Here is a 15342-nt window from a genome sequence, read left to right as displayed (position 1 = left end):
TTTGAGGGTTGTTGCAGCATCGCAGGAGTACGGTGAAAGTGGAGAAGGTTTTTCTGATTTACCTGAGTGCTTTGCCTGCTGTCTTATTTGTATTCCTTTCTCTCTTTCCTTTTCTATTGACTTGTCTGCCTGTGTGTCTTGTTTCTGTGTCCTTTTTTTGTTTGAGTATGATAAGACTGTGTGTGTGCATGCAAAGGAGGATGGCCAGTAATAAGGGCTTTGAGGGTATTGAGTGCAGATAGGGAATATCGAAATGAGGAGGAGGGCCGGAGAGTTGTGAAGTGAGGTGGATGGCTGAAGTCGGTCTGCTGGGAGGAGAACGGCAGGGAAGGCAGAGAGAGCTTAGTGAGTGGGAGGACCAGTGGACAGAGCAGGGGTAAAAGGAGGGGGAAGAAGGGAATGGAGCGGGGTGTGGGAGAGGGGATAGTTCCTCGCCATTAGCAGACGTGGCAACCCCCATCAGCAGGCAGCTAAGCCGAGGGCAGGCAGCAGATACTTGATGGAAGTTTTCCCATGACGAGAATAAGCTGCTAATAGAGGGTGTGTGAGCAAACTCCATCATCATTTTGTTGGGGCTGAAAAGACAGTCATCTGCCAGAAGATTTGGGAGAAGATCATCGCCAAGCACAGTGGCAGTCCAAGAATGGTGGACCAAGTTTCCCATAGATAGCATGACTTAAAGGTCCAGCTGAAGGAGAAGATCACAAGAATCAAAAGATCAGACTGGAGGAGGAGTTCCTGCCCAATAACCCTGACCCCAGTGAAGGAGCCACTGACGTGTTCAAAGGCGTGCCAGAAGAACTGGACACAGATGGTGACAGGTATGAGTTGCATAGTAGTGGTGGGTGAGAAGGGGAGCCTCCATGGCACACATGCTATCAGTTTTTGACATTATGGTTTAATGTCAAAAAAATAAAGTTTTCCTAGCGTGTAGCCAGATGGACTCAGAATGAATGGGTATAGTATGCTCGTGCTAGCAGTTGGAGACTGATCTGACGTCAGCACGGGTATATATACCCCCACAGGAAGCGTAGCAACTCAGTAATTTCCGTCTCCAAAGCAGTTTGGAGAGCCTGCACGCTCGCAGAGCGTGTTTTCCACTACTACTTTCTATTTTCTACTTTCTCTATTCTACTTACTAAAATTTCTCCAGGAACATCGAGCCCCGCACTCCTGCGGTGATACCCTAGGGTCCCTCCCCCAGTTGAGTTTCCCGGGGTGATTTCCGCGATCCCTCGGAGGTCTAGGCCTCGGTCCGGTGGCCGAATCGCGGCAGGGATCTAGCCCCCAAGCGTGAAGGGCTCGGGTCGGGCTGAGAGGTGCCTCGGTCCCGGCGTGGACTTAGCCCCGAGCGAGACGAGTTCGGCGGCTCAGAGGCAGTGGGTGAAATTCCTCAAGCACGGCGGTGAAGGTACTTACCCTCTCTCCCCGCAGCCGGAGACCGCCCGGGTTACAGCCGGGAAGTGCCGAGGATCAGGTAAGGCGCACATCTCTTACTTTTTGGTCTCCGAGGTACAAGGATCGGCGGCGTGGCCTGTAGGCGGCACGCCGTGGAGGGCGCCATTTTGTTGGCCTTGTTCAGGTATTGAGCGCCCATGATAGGCGCCTGTCTATGACTAAGCGCATATTGTATATCATTGAACGTATGTTGCTGACCGCATACTAATGAGCGCATATTGGATATCATTGAGCGTATATTGCTGCCGCATATTATTGAGCACCTGTTGTATTAAGCGCATATTGCTGCCGCATATTGTTAAGCGCCTGTTGTATTAAGCGCATATTGCTGCCGCATATTGTTAAGCGCCTGTTGTATTAAGCGCATATTGCTGCCGTATATTATTGAGCGCCTGTTGTATTAAGCGTATATTGCTGCCGCATATTATTGAGCGCATATTGTATTGGGCGTATATTCCTCAGCGCTACATTCCCATGCCGCGATGAAACAGAACGCCTCAGTGTCTTCAGCGGCGGCGCCTCCTGATTCTGGCATTAAAGCCCTCTGCCTCTGCTCAGCATGCCAGCTTAGAGCCACGCACAGTGAAGAGCCAGACTCCCTTTGTGCCCAATGTGAGGAGGCAGTGGGAGCCTTGGGCCAGGACCAGTCTCAACCGAGGTTTGCTGACAGTTCCCCAGGGGCCACCCCGGATCTAGCGGGCAGTCTCGACCAACCTGGGATCCCGGGGGACCTGGTACCCCGACGACTAGAGACCGCTTCCATTTCCTGGGTGGATCTCTTTAAGGGGATCCATGCTTTTGTACAGATGCAGTCAGCTTCCCGTCCAGGCCCTGCTGCTGCTGCGGCTGCTGCTGTTGTTACTCCAGCCGATCCTGCCCCTGGACCTTCGCGCCCTTATCATGGGCACCCGCCTCTGAGCAGTCCGGTTCAGGTGGACCCTGATGTCTCGGAGGATGAGTCCGAACCCCCGGAGGAGGGGGAACTTCCCTCAGGGATTGAGCCATATCGAACCATGAGGCAGTTCTTCCCTAAGGAGGATCTCTCCGACCTGGTATCTCAGTGCCTGGCGGAGTTGGCTATTACAGGCCCCAGCACTATGGTGCCATCTACGCAGAACCCTCTGCTGGAAGGTCTTCGTCCTACAGCCCGCCATTTTCCCTTCTTGCAAGCAGTACAGCAACTGATAGATTTGGAATGGGCTGCACCAGCGGCCTCATTCAAAGGGGGTCGGGCCCTGACGGGCATGTACCCCCTGGAACCGGCAATCAAGGAGATGCTGGCGTGCCCTCAGGTGGACGCCTTGGTTAGCGCTGTGGTCAAGTTCACTACCATTCCAGTTGAGGGGGGGGGGCCCTCAAGGAGCCTCATGACCGGCGACTGGACGCCATTCTGAAACAGACCTTTGAGGTGGCAGCTCTATCTTTGCGGATCGCAACCTGCTGCACAGTGGTGACGCGCTCCTGTTTGTCACAGGTCAGGAACAATGCTCCAGCAACAGACATGGAGTCAACTCTCTCGTTCCTCACGGATGCTGCATCAGACCTAGTCCGTACAACAGCCAAGGGGGTCTCATCCTCCGTAGCCGCCAGGAGGCAGCTCTGGATATGGAATTGGTCAGCTGAAGCTCCTTCGAAGACACGCCTCACCAGAATGCCCTTTAGGGGTTCTTTCCTGTTCGGCAGCGACCTTGATAAACTGGCCAGCACCTGGGGCGCCTCTCCAGTACCTCGACTGCCGGAAGATCGGTTCAGAAGGAACCAGCGCGCCTTTCCAAGGCCCTCCAGAGGTAGAAGCTCCCAGCGCTTCACTCCCTATAGGAGTCGCTACCAGGCACCTCGTCCTCAGGCCAGGAACCAGTCTTTTCGGACCAAGCAGCGCAAGAGGGGAGCCAGCTCGGGTTCAGGTCCCGGCCGTGCCTCACAATGAGAATCAGCCGATCCATCTGGGGGGCGGAGCCATAGGGGGCAGGTTAATCCTCTTCTACCCCAGATGGGTCGAGATTACGTCGGACCAGTGGGTCCTCGCCATCATCCGAGAGGGGTATTATCTGGACTTTCATCATCTGCCTCCGGACAAGTTTGTGGAATCTTCATGTCCCATACACAAGAAGGCAGCATTGGAAGCTACCCTGGCGAGGCTCCTGTCCTTGAAAGCCATCAGCCCAGTACCTGCATGGGAAATGAATTCTGGACACTATTCCATTTATTTCATGGTACCCAAGAAAGAGTGCACTTTCCGGCCCGTATTGGACCTCAAGTCAGTCAATCGATACTTACGGGTCCCGAGGTTTCGCATGGAAACTCTGCACTCAGTCAAGACCGCAGTACAGCCAGGAGAATTCCTCACGGCTTTATACTTGTCAGAAGCCTACCTGCATATCCCGATCCATCCAGATCATCAGCGCTACCTACGCTTCAAGGTTCTGGGAAGCCACTTCCAATTCCGGGCTCTGCCCTTCGGATTAGCCACGGCACCGCGGACCTTCACCAAGGTGGTCGTAGTGGTAGCAGCGGCGCTCAGACGGGAAGGAATCCTTGTCCATCCCTACCTAGACGATTGACTGATCAGGGCGAAGTCACGAGAGGAGAGCCATCGGGCAACCGACAGTGATCGCCCTTCTAGAAAGCCTGGGATGGGTAGTCAACCTCAACAAGAGTTGCCTACAGCCTTCCCAATCGCTGGAATACCTGGGAATACAGTTCGACACCCAGGCAGACAAAGTCAGTCTCACTACCAGGAGAAGGTTAAAACTTCAGACGCGTCTCCGGTCCTTGATGGGAGCCAGCCGGCCCATAGCTTGGGATTATTTGCAGGTTCTCGGCCTCATGGCATCCACCCTGGAAGTGGTACCCTGGGCAAGGGCCCATATGAGACCTCTACAACGCTCCCTGCTCTCTCGCTGGAGCCCCTGCTTCCGGAATTATTCCATGCACCTACCTCTGCCAGCCAGAGTGAGGACTCGGTTACGGTGGTGGTTGCAGTCCAACCACACGAGCAGGGGGTCGAAGATGTCCTCCCCCACGTGGACTCTGCTCACCACAGATGCCAGCCTGAGCAGCTGGGGCGCACACTGCGAAGAACTCACCGCACAAGGGCGGTGGAACAGAGAAGAGTCAGGGTGGAACATCAACCGTCTAGAGGCACGAGCAGTCCGGTTAGACTGCCTGCAATTTGCTCCCTTCCGCTACAGCAATGGAGCAGTGATGTAACTTCACCCCTACTGCAATGTAAGGTCATTTACTTAAGAATGATTTTCTATAAGATAGAACATCTGATAGAGGTAGGAGTATTGTGAAGCAAAATGGTTTCTCCCTGTAGCATATAGGCATAGACAAAGCCAGCAGCCCTAAGGGAAAAACAAGATCGGTCAATGACAGCACTCCACATTATTGCTCCATGTGCTTTGCTTCTGAATGCAAGTATGAAAAACTATCCTTCAAGGAGCTAGCCACATGAATTGATATGCCTCCTACTCTGAAACTTAGTGTATGGCACGAAGTGTCATATACAATAGATTTATAGGTGGCTTGACACAAGGAAATGGTGTTTGCCCCATACACAGGGGTCCAAGCTAACATGTTCATTTGCACCTAGGCAAATAGTGTATATGCCTCGACAGTGAAAGACACAGACACAGAAACCCCATGCTAAAAAGGAATGTAGGCTACAGCCTGTGGTTTATACAATGTCATCCATCAATGTTTTGAATTGCTGACTAACATCCTGATTAGGTTACATAATGGCAGCAAAAGACCAAATGGTCCATCCAGTCTGGCCAGCATGCATCTTATGGTAGTAACTTCTACTCCATGCAGGTTACCTCCAAGCCTTATATTAAGGGTAGTTCTATTAAATATCAAAACCAAGCAACTGTGAAACCCATAACCAAATTACTGCTAGCAACATTTTTACAGGGTGTGCAGTCTTCTTGATAATTCACACAATGCTGCTGCTTGAACATGCTCTGCTTTTGGACTTGGCTGTAGAAACAGTCCTGTACTTTTGTCTTAATATCTGCTGCATATTGGTACCCAGAATTTGAATCAGATCTCCCTTTTTTCCCTCCTGCTGGAGAGCGGAGAGTGATGGACTAAAGCAGGGCTGGCCAACTCCAGTCCTCAGGAGCCACAAACAGTGCAGGTTTTCAGGACATCCACAACAAATTTTCATGAGAGAGATTTGCATGCACTGTGTCCACTGTATGCAAGTTTATGTCATGTCTATTCATTGTAGATATCTTGAAAACCGGGCCTGTTTGTGGCTCTCGAGAATTAGAGTTGGCCAACTCTGGACTAAAGGAGTGATATGTAGCATTAAGGCAGGGCTTCCAAACCTACCTTGGGGCCCCCATAGCAAGTCAGGTTTTTTCAGCGTATCCACAATAAATATACATGAGACAAATTTGTATATCATGAAATTCATTATATGCAGATCATTTCATGCATATTCATTGAAGGAGTTAATAAACATACAAATAAAGGTGAACCGGTAGATGTAGTATATTTGGATTTTCAGAAGGCGTTTGACAAAGTTCCTCATGAGAGGCTTCTAGGAAAAGTAAAAAGTCATGGGATAGGTGGTGATGTCCTTTCTTGGATTGCAAACTGGCTAAAAGACAGGAAACAGAGAGTAGGATTAAATGGACAATTTTCTCAGTGGAAGGGAGTGGGCAGTGGAGTGCCTCAGGGATCTGTATTGGGACCCTTACTTTTCAATATATTTATAAATGATCTGGAAAGAAATACGAGTGAGATAATAAAATTTGCAGATGATACAAAATTGTTCAGAGTAGTTAAATCACAAGCGGATTGTGATAAATTGCAGGAAGACCTTGTGAGACTGGAAAATTGGGCATCCAAATGGCGGATGAAATTTAATGTGGATAAGTGCAAGGTGATGCATATAGGGAAAAATAACCCATGCTATAGTTACACAATGTTAGGTTCCATGTTAGGAGCTACCACCCAAGAAAGAGATCTAGGCGTCATAGTGGATAACACATTGAAATTGTTGGTTCAGTGTGCTGTGGCAGTCAAGAAAGCAAACAGAATGTTGGGAATTATTAGAAAGTGAATGGTGAATAAAACGGAAAATGTCATAATGCCTCTGTATCGCTCCATGGTGAGACCGCACCTCGAATACTGTGTACAATTCTGGTCTCCGCATCTCAAAAAAGATATAGTTGCAATGGTAAAGGTACAGAGAAGGACAACCAAAATGATAAAGGTGATGGAACAGCTCCCCCATGAGGAAAGACTAAAGAGGTTAGGACTTTTCAACTGGAGAAGAGACTGCTGAGGGAGGATATGATAGAGGTGTTTAAAATCACGAGAGGTCTAGAACGGGTAAATGTGAATTGGTTATTTACTCTTTCGGATAATAGAAAGACTAGGGGGCACTCCATGAAGTCAGCATGTGGCACATTTAAAACTAATCGGAGAAAGTTCTTTTTCACTCAATGCACAATTAAACTCTGGAATTTGTTGCCAGGGGATGTGGTTAGTGCAGTTAGTGTAGCTGTGTTTAAAAAAGGATTGGATAAGTTCTTGGAGGAGAAGTCCATTACCTGCTATTAATTAAGTTGACTTAGAAAATAGCCACTGCTATTACTAGGAACAGTAACATGGGATAGACTTCGTTTTTGGGAACTTGGCAGGTTCTTATGGTCTGGATTGGCCACTGTTGGAGACAGGATGCTGGGCTTGATGGACCCTTGGTCTGACCCAGTATGGCATGTTCTTAAGAGATATAACTCTTTAGAAGAAGACAAGCAGCATCAATGTCGCACACCTTTTGGCATAACCTAGTAGGAGTACCATAAACACAAACTATAAAATGCCTGACCCCTGAAATGAGGCTGTCCTGTTGTAGCTACCTGCCCTCCTAGAACGCAGTACCTGCAATGGTGATCAGCCTTTAGCAACACACAACTAGTGCATAGATACATGATTGACTAGTCCAGTCTCTGAACATTATGGGGTGAAATTTTAAAGCATAGCTTACATGAAAAGGCCTATTTACACGAGTTTCTGGGCCATGAATGAGCAATGCATATTTTTAAAGCTGCAAATTATGCACAGATATGCACATGCTCGAGCAAAATAAAAAGGGGTGGAGTTAGGGCGTTGCATGGGCATTCCAGGGTTGGGCCAACAATTACATGTGAAACTCCGTATTTTATTTATTTATAATTTTTATATACCGATGTTCCTGTAAAGAATACATATCGCACCGGTTTACAAGGAACTGAACAGTCGCCTCCAGGGCGGAAATACATTAAAACAGTCACCTCAAGGCAGAATACATTAACACAAGTATACAGGAAAACTATTAAAGAGAACTTTCATAAACTCAATTAAATGTAACTGGGACCCATAAATTAGGAACATATGTACAGAGGTAGGTATGTTCCTGTTTTTATTTATTTAGAGTTTTTCTATACCGGCATTCGTGATTAAAAATCACATCATGCTGGTTTACATATAACAAGGGGGTTTGAACGCAGATACGAAACATTAACAAGTGCAAAGAAGTCATAAAGTTACATTACAACAAGGCTTATATAACTGGGGAGAGAATTAGAGCAAGATAACCGAGCAGTTAGGATTAACTATTTACATTATATTGTGAAGTCTCTTATAAGATATTGCTGTCATTCAATTGGGATCTGGGAAGGATTGCTTAAATAGCCAAGTCTTAAGCCTTTTTCTGAATGTAGGTAGGCAGGCATGGTTCTTGTCTCAGATCCGGGGGAATAGAATTCCATAGTGAAGGTCCGGCTGTGGAGAAGGCCCGGTTTCTTTTAAAACCGGCTGTCACAGAACGTGGTGGACTGTTATGCATGTATGTTTACTTTTGCTTCTGAGGAGATGTAAATCTTCATAACTCTCAGTTTAGGCTAAAATCGACTGGGTGAGGGATCTGGGTCAACTGGGAGGGGGGGTGGGGGCGGTGCAGGCTGAAGAACCAGAGGGGTCAAGTTGATCTCCAGATGGTCTGAGCAAACTGGTCGACTAATGGTAAAATTGGGAATGTCTCTTATGCGAGCATTTTTTAAAAACCACTGCGCACGTTAAAGCTGCCAATTTCTTAAGGAAGATAATCCATTTACATTTGTTTGAGTTACTGTTTAAAATTAGGGGCATACATATGTGTGGTAGTCGTATTTTATATCATATGTGCATAAATGGCCACATGAATTAAAGTTCCAGTGTATGTTTGCCCTCATGCTTGTTCTAAAGTTACTGTCCATGTCTATAATCACCTGTCCCCAACTTATAGCCCTAAACGAGGGCTGTGACCAATGGAAAGCAAGCTTACTAGATTTCTGCCTCAGTCATCAAAGAAACACAGAATTATCCACCCTTCTGAGAGCCAGGGCTGTGGAACCAGTTCTCCGACCTCAGCAGGGCAGAGGATTCTACTCCTGTTATTTCCTCATTTCAAAGAAAATGGGAGGCCTATGTCCCATCTTAGACCTCCGCAATCTCAACAAATTTCTACGGAAAGAAAAATTCAGAATGGTCTCCTTAGGCACCATGCTTCCCCTTCTTCAAGCAGGAGACTGGCTCTGTTCTCTGGATCTACAAGACGCTTACACTCACATTCCAATATTCCCTCCTCATCGCACGTTTCTGCATTTCCTGGTGGGTCATCAGCATTTCCAATACCGGGTTCTGCCATTCGAAGAGGTGGAACAAAAAAAGACTTTGAATCCTGTGCTGTGCACATTGTAAGGATGTCAGATACCAAGATTTGTGTTAGCTAATGTACTACATACAGATGTTGAGGCTAAACATTTTGTACCAAACTAAACAGGTGTTCGAAGGCCCATTAGCTTATACAGACATGTATTTTTTGAGCACCATGCCAGCCATATCAAGGATAATAAAGACCTGCATCAAAAGGAGAGCAACAGCCCTGTAATTGCACAATGCACAATCAGTAACCAATCACAGTGACATCTGCACCCCTTGAATGATATTCCTCTATCAGAACTCAACTTTTGCTTCTCCTGCTGCTTACTCAATGCAGGATCCTAGTCCCAAATGTCTGGAAAACCTCCAGAAAGAGTTGAACATGCCATTCTATATCAGTATTTGGGTTATTCCTAATGTGTTCCCAATGTTCAGTTCTATTAAAATGCGCCAGACATGAATTGTCTCTGTTTATTTCTTACTCAGAATTTCATCCTGTCTACAGGACACTCCTGTCAATTGCCATTAGCTTCTGTGGCTGAGACTGTTCTGTCTTACCTTATTATGGGAGGCCAAAATACCGTACCACAGCTCAGATATTAGTATTGCAGAAAGCAGCCTTCATAGTCCAAGACTATAACACTGCTGACGACACATATTCTTTATCCCCATCACCACAGTTCCAAAGCTCTTTTTGGTTCCCAAAGCTCATCATCAGTAGTCTATGTAAAAACCTCCCTTCAGTTTGACCAGCACTGTCTCACTTCCCACCCATAAGTGTCAAGAACAACTCAGTAAGCAAATGGCTTTGTAACAAAGTCTCTCTCTCTCCAGAGCGTTCTCCGTGTTTTTCCACCACACTGCAAACTCTTCAGTTACCTTAGCTGGTTAGTGGTCCTGTTGTCCTCAACTGACAATCTTCCAAGGCTTCTTCAGCGGCATGGCAGCTTCTGTATAGCTCTTACCGTCTTCTCTGCTGCAGAGCTGCTCCTCTGTGGCTGTCTCTGTCTCTTATTACTCCGCCTGTGTTTAGCTGGGAGAGACCCTGGGCTGCCCATCTCCATGAGGTCCCACCCTCAGAGTTTCCTTCCACCTCCCAGTCACTAGGCCTGATGGGGGCTCTATTATCTGACTTTCCTTCTGGTGATCCTGGGGTCAGCCCTGTGATATTTCCTTCAGGGTTATATGATAGTATTATCTCTTTTGTATGTGCTTTTATGGTCTCTATTTATTTTATAAAACCTACTTCTGAGTTAGCTGGCTAAATGCTTCTGAATAGGGAACTCATTGTTTATAAATGTGTATGTGGGAAAATATCTTGAATTCTGTATGCTGGTTTTCCAAGGTCAGGATGGAGAGAGTGTGGCCTAATAATAAACAAAAAATCTTTTGAATTTTCTGTGATTTGTCCAGCAATTGAGGTACTGGTTATGGGGTCAAAAAATGTGAATGTATGTTTAGTATACTGCCCACTGCCCTCCCGGATTTTTAAGTTACCTTTAACAGATATACAAGTTAATCCAGAATCAACCATAGAATTAGGCACTTTTAATCTTCATGCTGATGATCCTTTTTTACCAGTACATTGTGAAATGCTTTTAGAAGCATTAGAGGCCCAGATAGTCCAAGGCCCTATGCACTTTGCACTTTTTGTGAATTTTAAATGGTTTTTTAACCGTGAGAGGGATAGTTTGAAAATAATGGTCGGACCATAGTCTTGTCCAAGTTATATTACATCCTAGGCAGTAGCATTACCCTACAGGAGAAAATACAACTATTTCTAGGCATCAGCGGGCTGATCTAGAAAAACTAAAAAAATGTTTTTCTAAGTCCTTAGAACAATTAAATTATGAATCGACCAGGACTACAGTGGAGAATTGGGGAAAAAAAAATCTCCCTGCAGTTAACAGATGAGATTTCTCTTCTCCAGTCCTTTAATAAATTGAGGAGCCATAAAAAGAAAGCTCTCCTGGTTCTCTACAACTTTAAGGGAAGAGAGAAGGTTGTTAAGGAAATTTGAGTGCAAATGGCGAAAGAAAAAATCATCCATTAACCTGGAGACTTTTAAACCCAGTTCCTTAGTTAAAAACAATCCTTAGTTAAAATCTTATACTAGGAAAATCCACAATACTAGATTCAATGCAAAATCTCGTTTTTTAACAGTTAAAAATTTGACTGCTATCAATAGCAATAACCAGGGCATAAACATACCAGATGGGAATGCAATGGCTAATTGTTTCCATCAAAACGTAGAGAAGTAGTATGTTTGATTAGAGAAACAGTTTTACGTTAGTATCCCGATGGGAGGCTTTTGAATAATCAGTGTCCCAAATTGAAGTTCAAAATATAGTGAGGAAATCGAACTCATCCTTTTGTTTGCTTAATAATATACAAGTAGGTCCATAGTAGACTAATCAAGAAAATATTATTCCATATATAGCCAAGATAGTAAATTAATCAATGACTGAAGGCACACTTCCAGTCCAATTAAAAAAAAACAAAACAAAAACATCTTCACCCAATCTTAAAAGCCTCTAACTTAGATCCAAGTCATCTGACCCATTACAGGCCCATGTCCTTGTTGTCATTTTTAGCTAAAATCGTTGAAAAAGCTATGCATAAACAACTATCTGGAGGATAATGCACTTTTAAACTTAAGCCAACATGGATTTAGGAAAAATCATAGCACAGAGATTTTGTTGCTTTCTATTAGACACAATCTGGAGAGGCTTTGACTAAGGTCAGTTGTATTTATTAATGCTGTTAGATGTTTCGGCAGCCTTTGACACAGTTGACTAGCAGATATTCTTGACATGCTTAGCTGAATTAGGTATAAAAAGTATAGTGCTGGACTGGTTTAAATCATTTCTTAGTGACCGAAAATACAGGTTGACTTCTGACAATGGGAGTTTGACTTGGATTGATGTAAAAAAATGGAGTATCTCGGGATCCTTGCTCTCTGCCACATTTATTTAATGTGTATTTATTGCTGTTGTGCAAATTGCTTGAAGGTCTTGGCCTAAGCTTTAAGATCTTTGCTGATGATGTACATACAGTTTTTTTTTTCCCAGTTAGAAATTCTTAGTTCTCTTTAAAAGAACTAGAGATGTAATTGCATGCAATTAAAAAATGAATGCACCATAATAGGCTCTCATTAAATGTGACTAAAACAGAAAACATCTATTTAACTAGGTTATCGCTTCACTCTGAGTTACCTATGTTTAGGTTTGATGGACAGGAAATCCCAATTGTCTAGGAAGCCCATGGTTTAGGGGTAATCCTTGATATTAAGTATGAAAGCTCATGTACAGAAATTAGTAAAATTAGTGTATTATAAATTACAAGTGTTGAGATGACGGAAGCTTTTTTTTTTAGAAGTTAATGATTTTCAGTTGGTTTTACAAACACTAATCTTCTCATGAATTGATTATTATAATTCCTATTTATATCTTCATGCTGTTCTAATTAAAAAATATAATAAAATTACAAATAATCCAGATTTCCTTGAAAGCAACCCCCCTTCCCATCAGGATTTATCATCTTGTGGACTAGTCTCCTAATCTGAAGGACCACTCAGCCAGTCTGGTTTTCAGGCCATTCACAATGAATGTGCATAGAATATTTCCATAAACAAGTGCTGCTAAGATTTCAAGAACCATGTTAGGAAATACTGCCCTAGTTCACTACATTTCAAGTTATGAGGGGTTAGGGCTAGAGGGACATTGGTGGCCAGTGGTGCACCTGTACTACCAAGTAGAAAAGAAATGCAAGCCCTGCACCATGAAAATGAGCATGCCAAGTCCTGACAGCGACACAAAGTTAAAGAACCACTAGCACTTCAAAACTGTAACACATTGGCCTGTATAACAAGAAATAGCTGCACTAAGTATTGCTTTTCATCATGGTTTTGTTTTATTTATTTATTTATTTAAAACTTTTTTTTTATACCGGCATTCGTAGGACACATCATGTCGGTTTACAAATAACTGAGAAAGGAAAGGAAATTACAATAAACAGGGGAGGGGTTAACTGGGTGATATACAAAGGAGAGGAGAGTCAGACAGGCAGCGTTACAAAAAGAACCAATATACAAGGTTAGTTGGCATGTGCACTTGGGATATTTAGTATATGAAACTTATTTACAGTAGGACATGGGCAGGTGCACGTAGGAACGATTAAGGGGGGGGGGGGGGTAGGGAGGGAGGGGGGGCGAGACGGGGGTGGTGGGAACCGGGTACAGACGGTGATAGTTTTCAGGGAGAAATTGATGGTGGCGTGGGGGAGTAGGCAAAGGAGAGAGGAGAGATAGAGAGGGGTGGGAGAGGGGGGGATGGGAGAGAGGTAGTGGGCTAGGTTGGGATTGAGGTGGTTCAGGAGGACATTGGATAGGATTGGGTGGAATTGGGGTAGGCTTGTTTAAAGAGCCATGTCTTGATTCCTTTTTTGAAGTGGCTCATGGATGGTTCTAAGCGGAGTTTGGCGGGTAGGGAGTTCCAGAGGGTAGGGCCCGCAATGGAGAAGGCTCTCTCCCTGGTAGCGGTAAGGTGCCCAACTTTAAGTGAGGGGGTTTGGAGAGTGCCAGCAAGGGAGTTTCTGGTGGGGCGGTTGGCTTGACGGAATTGTGGCATGTCTTCAAGCCAAGGTTTTAGGTTAGGATGGTTGAAATTTTATTTTTGTTTCATATGTAGAAAGAAAAACAGGAACCATGCCACATTACCCAGTCAGCAGCATACACAGTCAAAGTAACAACAGAGACAGGAAGTAGAAAAAAGTGAAATACAGGTTGATGCCAACTTGTGGCTGATTGTTTAACATCTGTAACCTCTCTTTTTCTTTTTCAGCACTTTATTTGATTTATATTCCACTTTTCAGACACTTCAAAGTGGGTTACATTCAGGTACTGTAGGTATTTTTGCAAAACTTTCTATTGTAAAATGTCTCTTAGGAGGCTTTGAGTGTCTACTCTGCAAGTGTAGCTTGGGCTTTTCTCTGCATGCAGCTGCTGTCTGTCTGTCTGATATCAGTGGGCTATTATCTTTACGAACCAACATGCTTGGCCCCATACTTCCAACAAATGTGCCTGCTTGCTTTGGGTTCCCATCAGTACAGTTTCCCACAGATTCTCTACTCCCCCATGCTTGGGTATTTATTTTGCACTCAAGGGATTGCTTGGCCCTTTGGTTGAGCTGTGTGGGTGTGCTGTCCACAGCAGCCTTGAGATATTGGCTGTTCAGCCACTTGCAGATGGACTATGATAGAGAGTTCTTTCAATGTCCATCAGATATGTATGGGGTATGACCTTTTGCATACAAGTACCTAGCCTTCTCCTCTTATCAATCTCCTGGTAATAATTTTACAGATATTCAATGGATTGCTCACCAGTATTAAACTTGGGGAAAATCCCTAGCAGATACCTCATAGCTTGATTTAAAGACTTGCCTCTTGTGTCACACTTTGTATCATGCAGGGCTCAACTAGTTTACTGGCTACTGGCAATGAGGTCTTCAGACTCCTTGACATTAGGCACTGTGCTGGACTGCTATCTATACCTTCTCTTTGTGTTTCTCCAATGGAACATAGCTTTCCATGGATCTTTACCATCTCCTTTTTGCCTTCTTGCATAGGTTTTTCATTATCTTCATAGATGATTCAGCTTTGCCATTAGCTTGTGGGTACTGTGGTGATGCAGTGACATGCTCATACTCCTAATCAGTTGCAAACTGTTTCAAGTTTCTGCATGTGGGTAATCTGCATGGAGTAGCAATTACAACCCTAAACACCTTGCTGGGCAGACTGGATGAACCTTTTGGTATTTATATGCTTTAATTTACAATGTTACTATGTAGGGCTAGATTTAGGGCACATGGTGCCCTGGGCAAAAAGTGCCCCCTTCCTTAACTGATGGCGCCCCCCCCCCCCCCCCCCCCCCCCACCCATGTTGAATCTCTGGTGCCGGTAGATAATAGGGGAGAGGAGGATCCTGAGCTGGAGCAGGTGTAAGCAGAGCCAGAAGGAAAGGAACCCCATTAATGTTGCTGCATTTGCTGCTAGCAGTTACCAGGCACAGTATGGCACTCATAGCAACTAGGGATATGCATTCGTTTCATCCGTTTCCTATACACGCATGTAATATGAAACAAATGCACATCTAATTGACATGTAATGGGAAACATATGAAACGAATGC

General features: G+C 44.9%; 1 protein-coding gene across 6 annotated transcripts in view; it reads left to right on the top strand.

The window, feature by feature from the left end:
- The window catches only part of FBXL8 (F-box and leucine rich repeat protein 8), a 48473-nt gene that overhangs the window by 4922 nt on the left and 28209 nt on the right, over positions 1–15342 (top strand). For 2 of the 6 annotated variants that reach the window (XM_029608676.1, XM_029608681.1), the window contains exon 2: positions 13998–14053. The exons of the other annotated variants lie outside the window; for them this stretch is intronic. The gene's annotated coding sequence lies outside the window, so the exon portion shown is untranslated. The remainder of the gene's footprint in view (positions 1–13997; positions 14054–15342) is intronic. 6 annotated transcript variants of the gene reach the window in all.

Source organism: Rhinatrema bivittatum, chromosome 7 (assembly GCF_901001135.1).
Source record: "Rhinatrema bivittatum chromosome 7, aRhiBiv1.1, whole genome shotgun sequence".
Classification (NCBI taxonomy): domain Eukaryota; kingdom Metazoa; phylum Chordata; class Amphibia; order Gymnophiona; family Rhinatrematidae; genus Rhinatrema; species Rhinatrema bivittatum.
The sequence above is the reverse complement of the archived record's forward strand: the minus strand, read 5'-3'. Positions and strand labels throughout refer to the sequence as shown.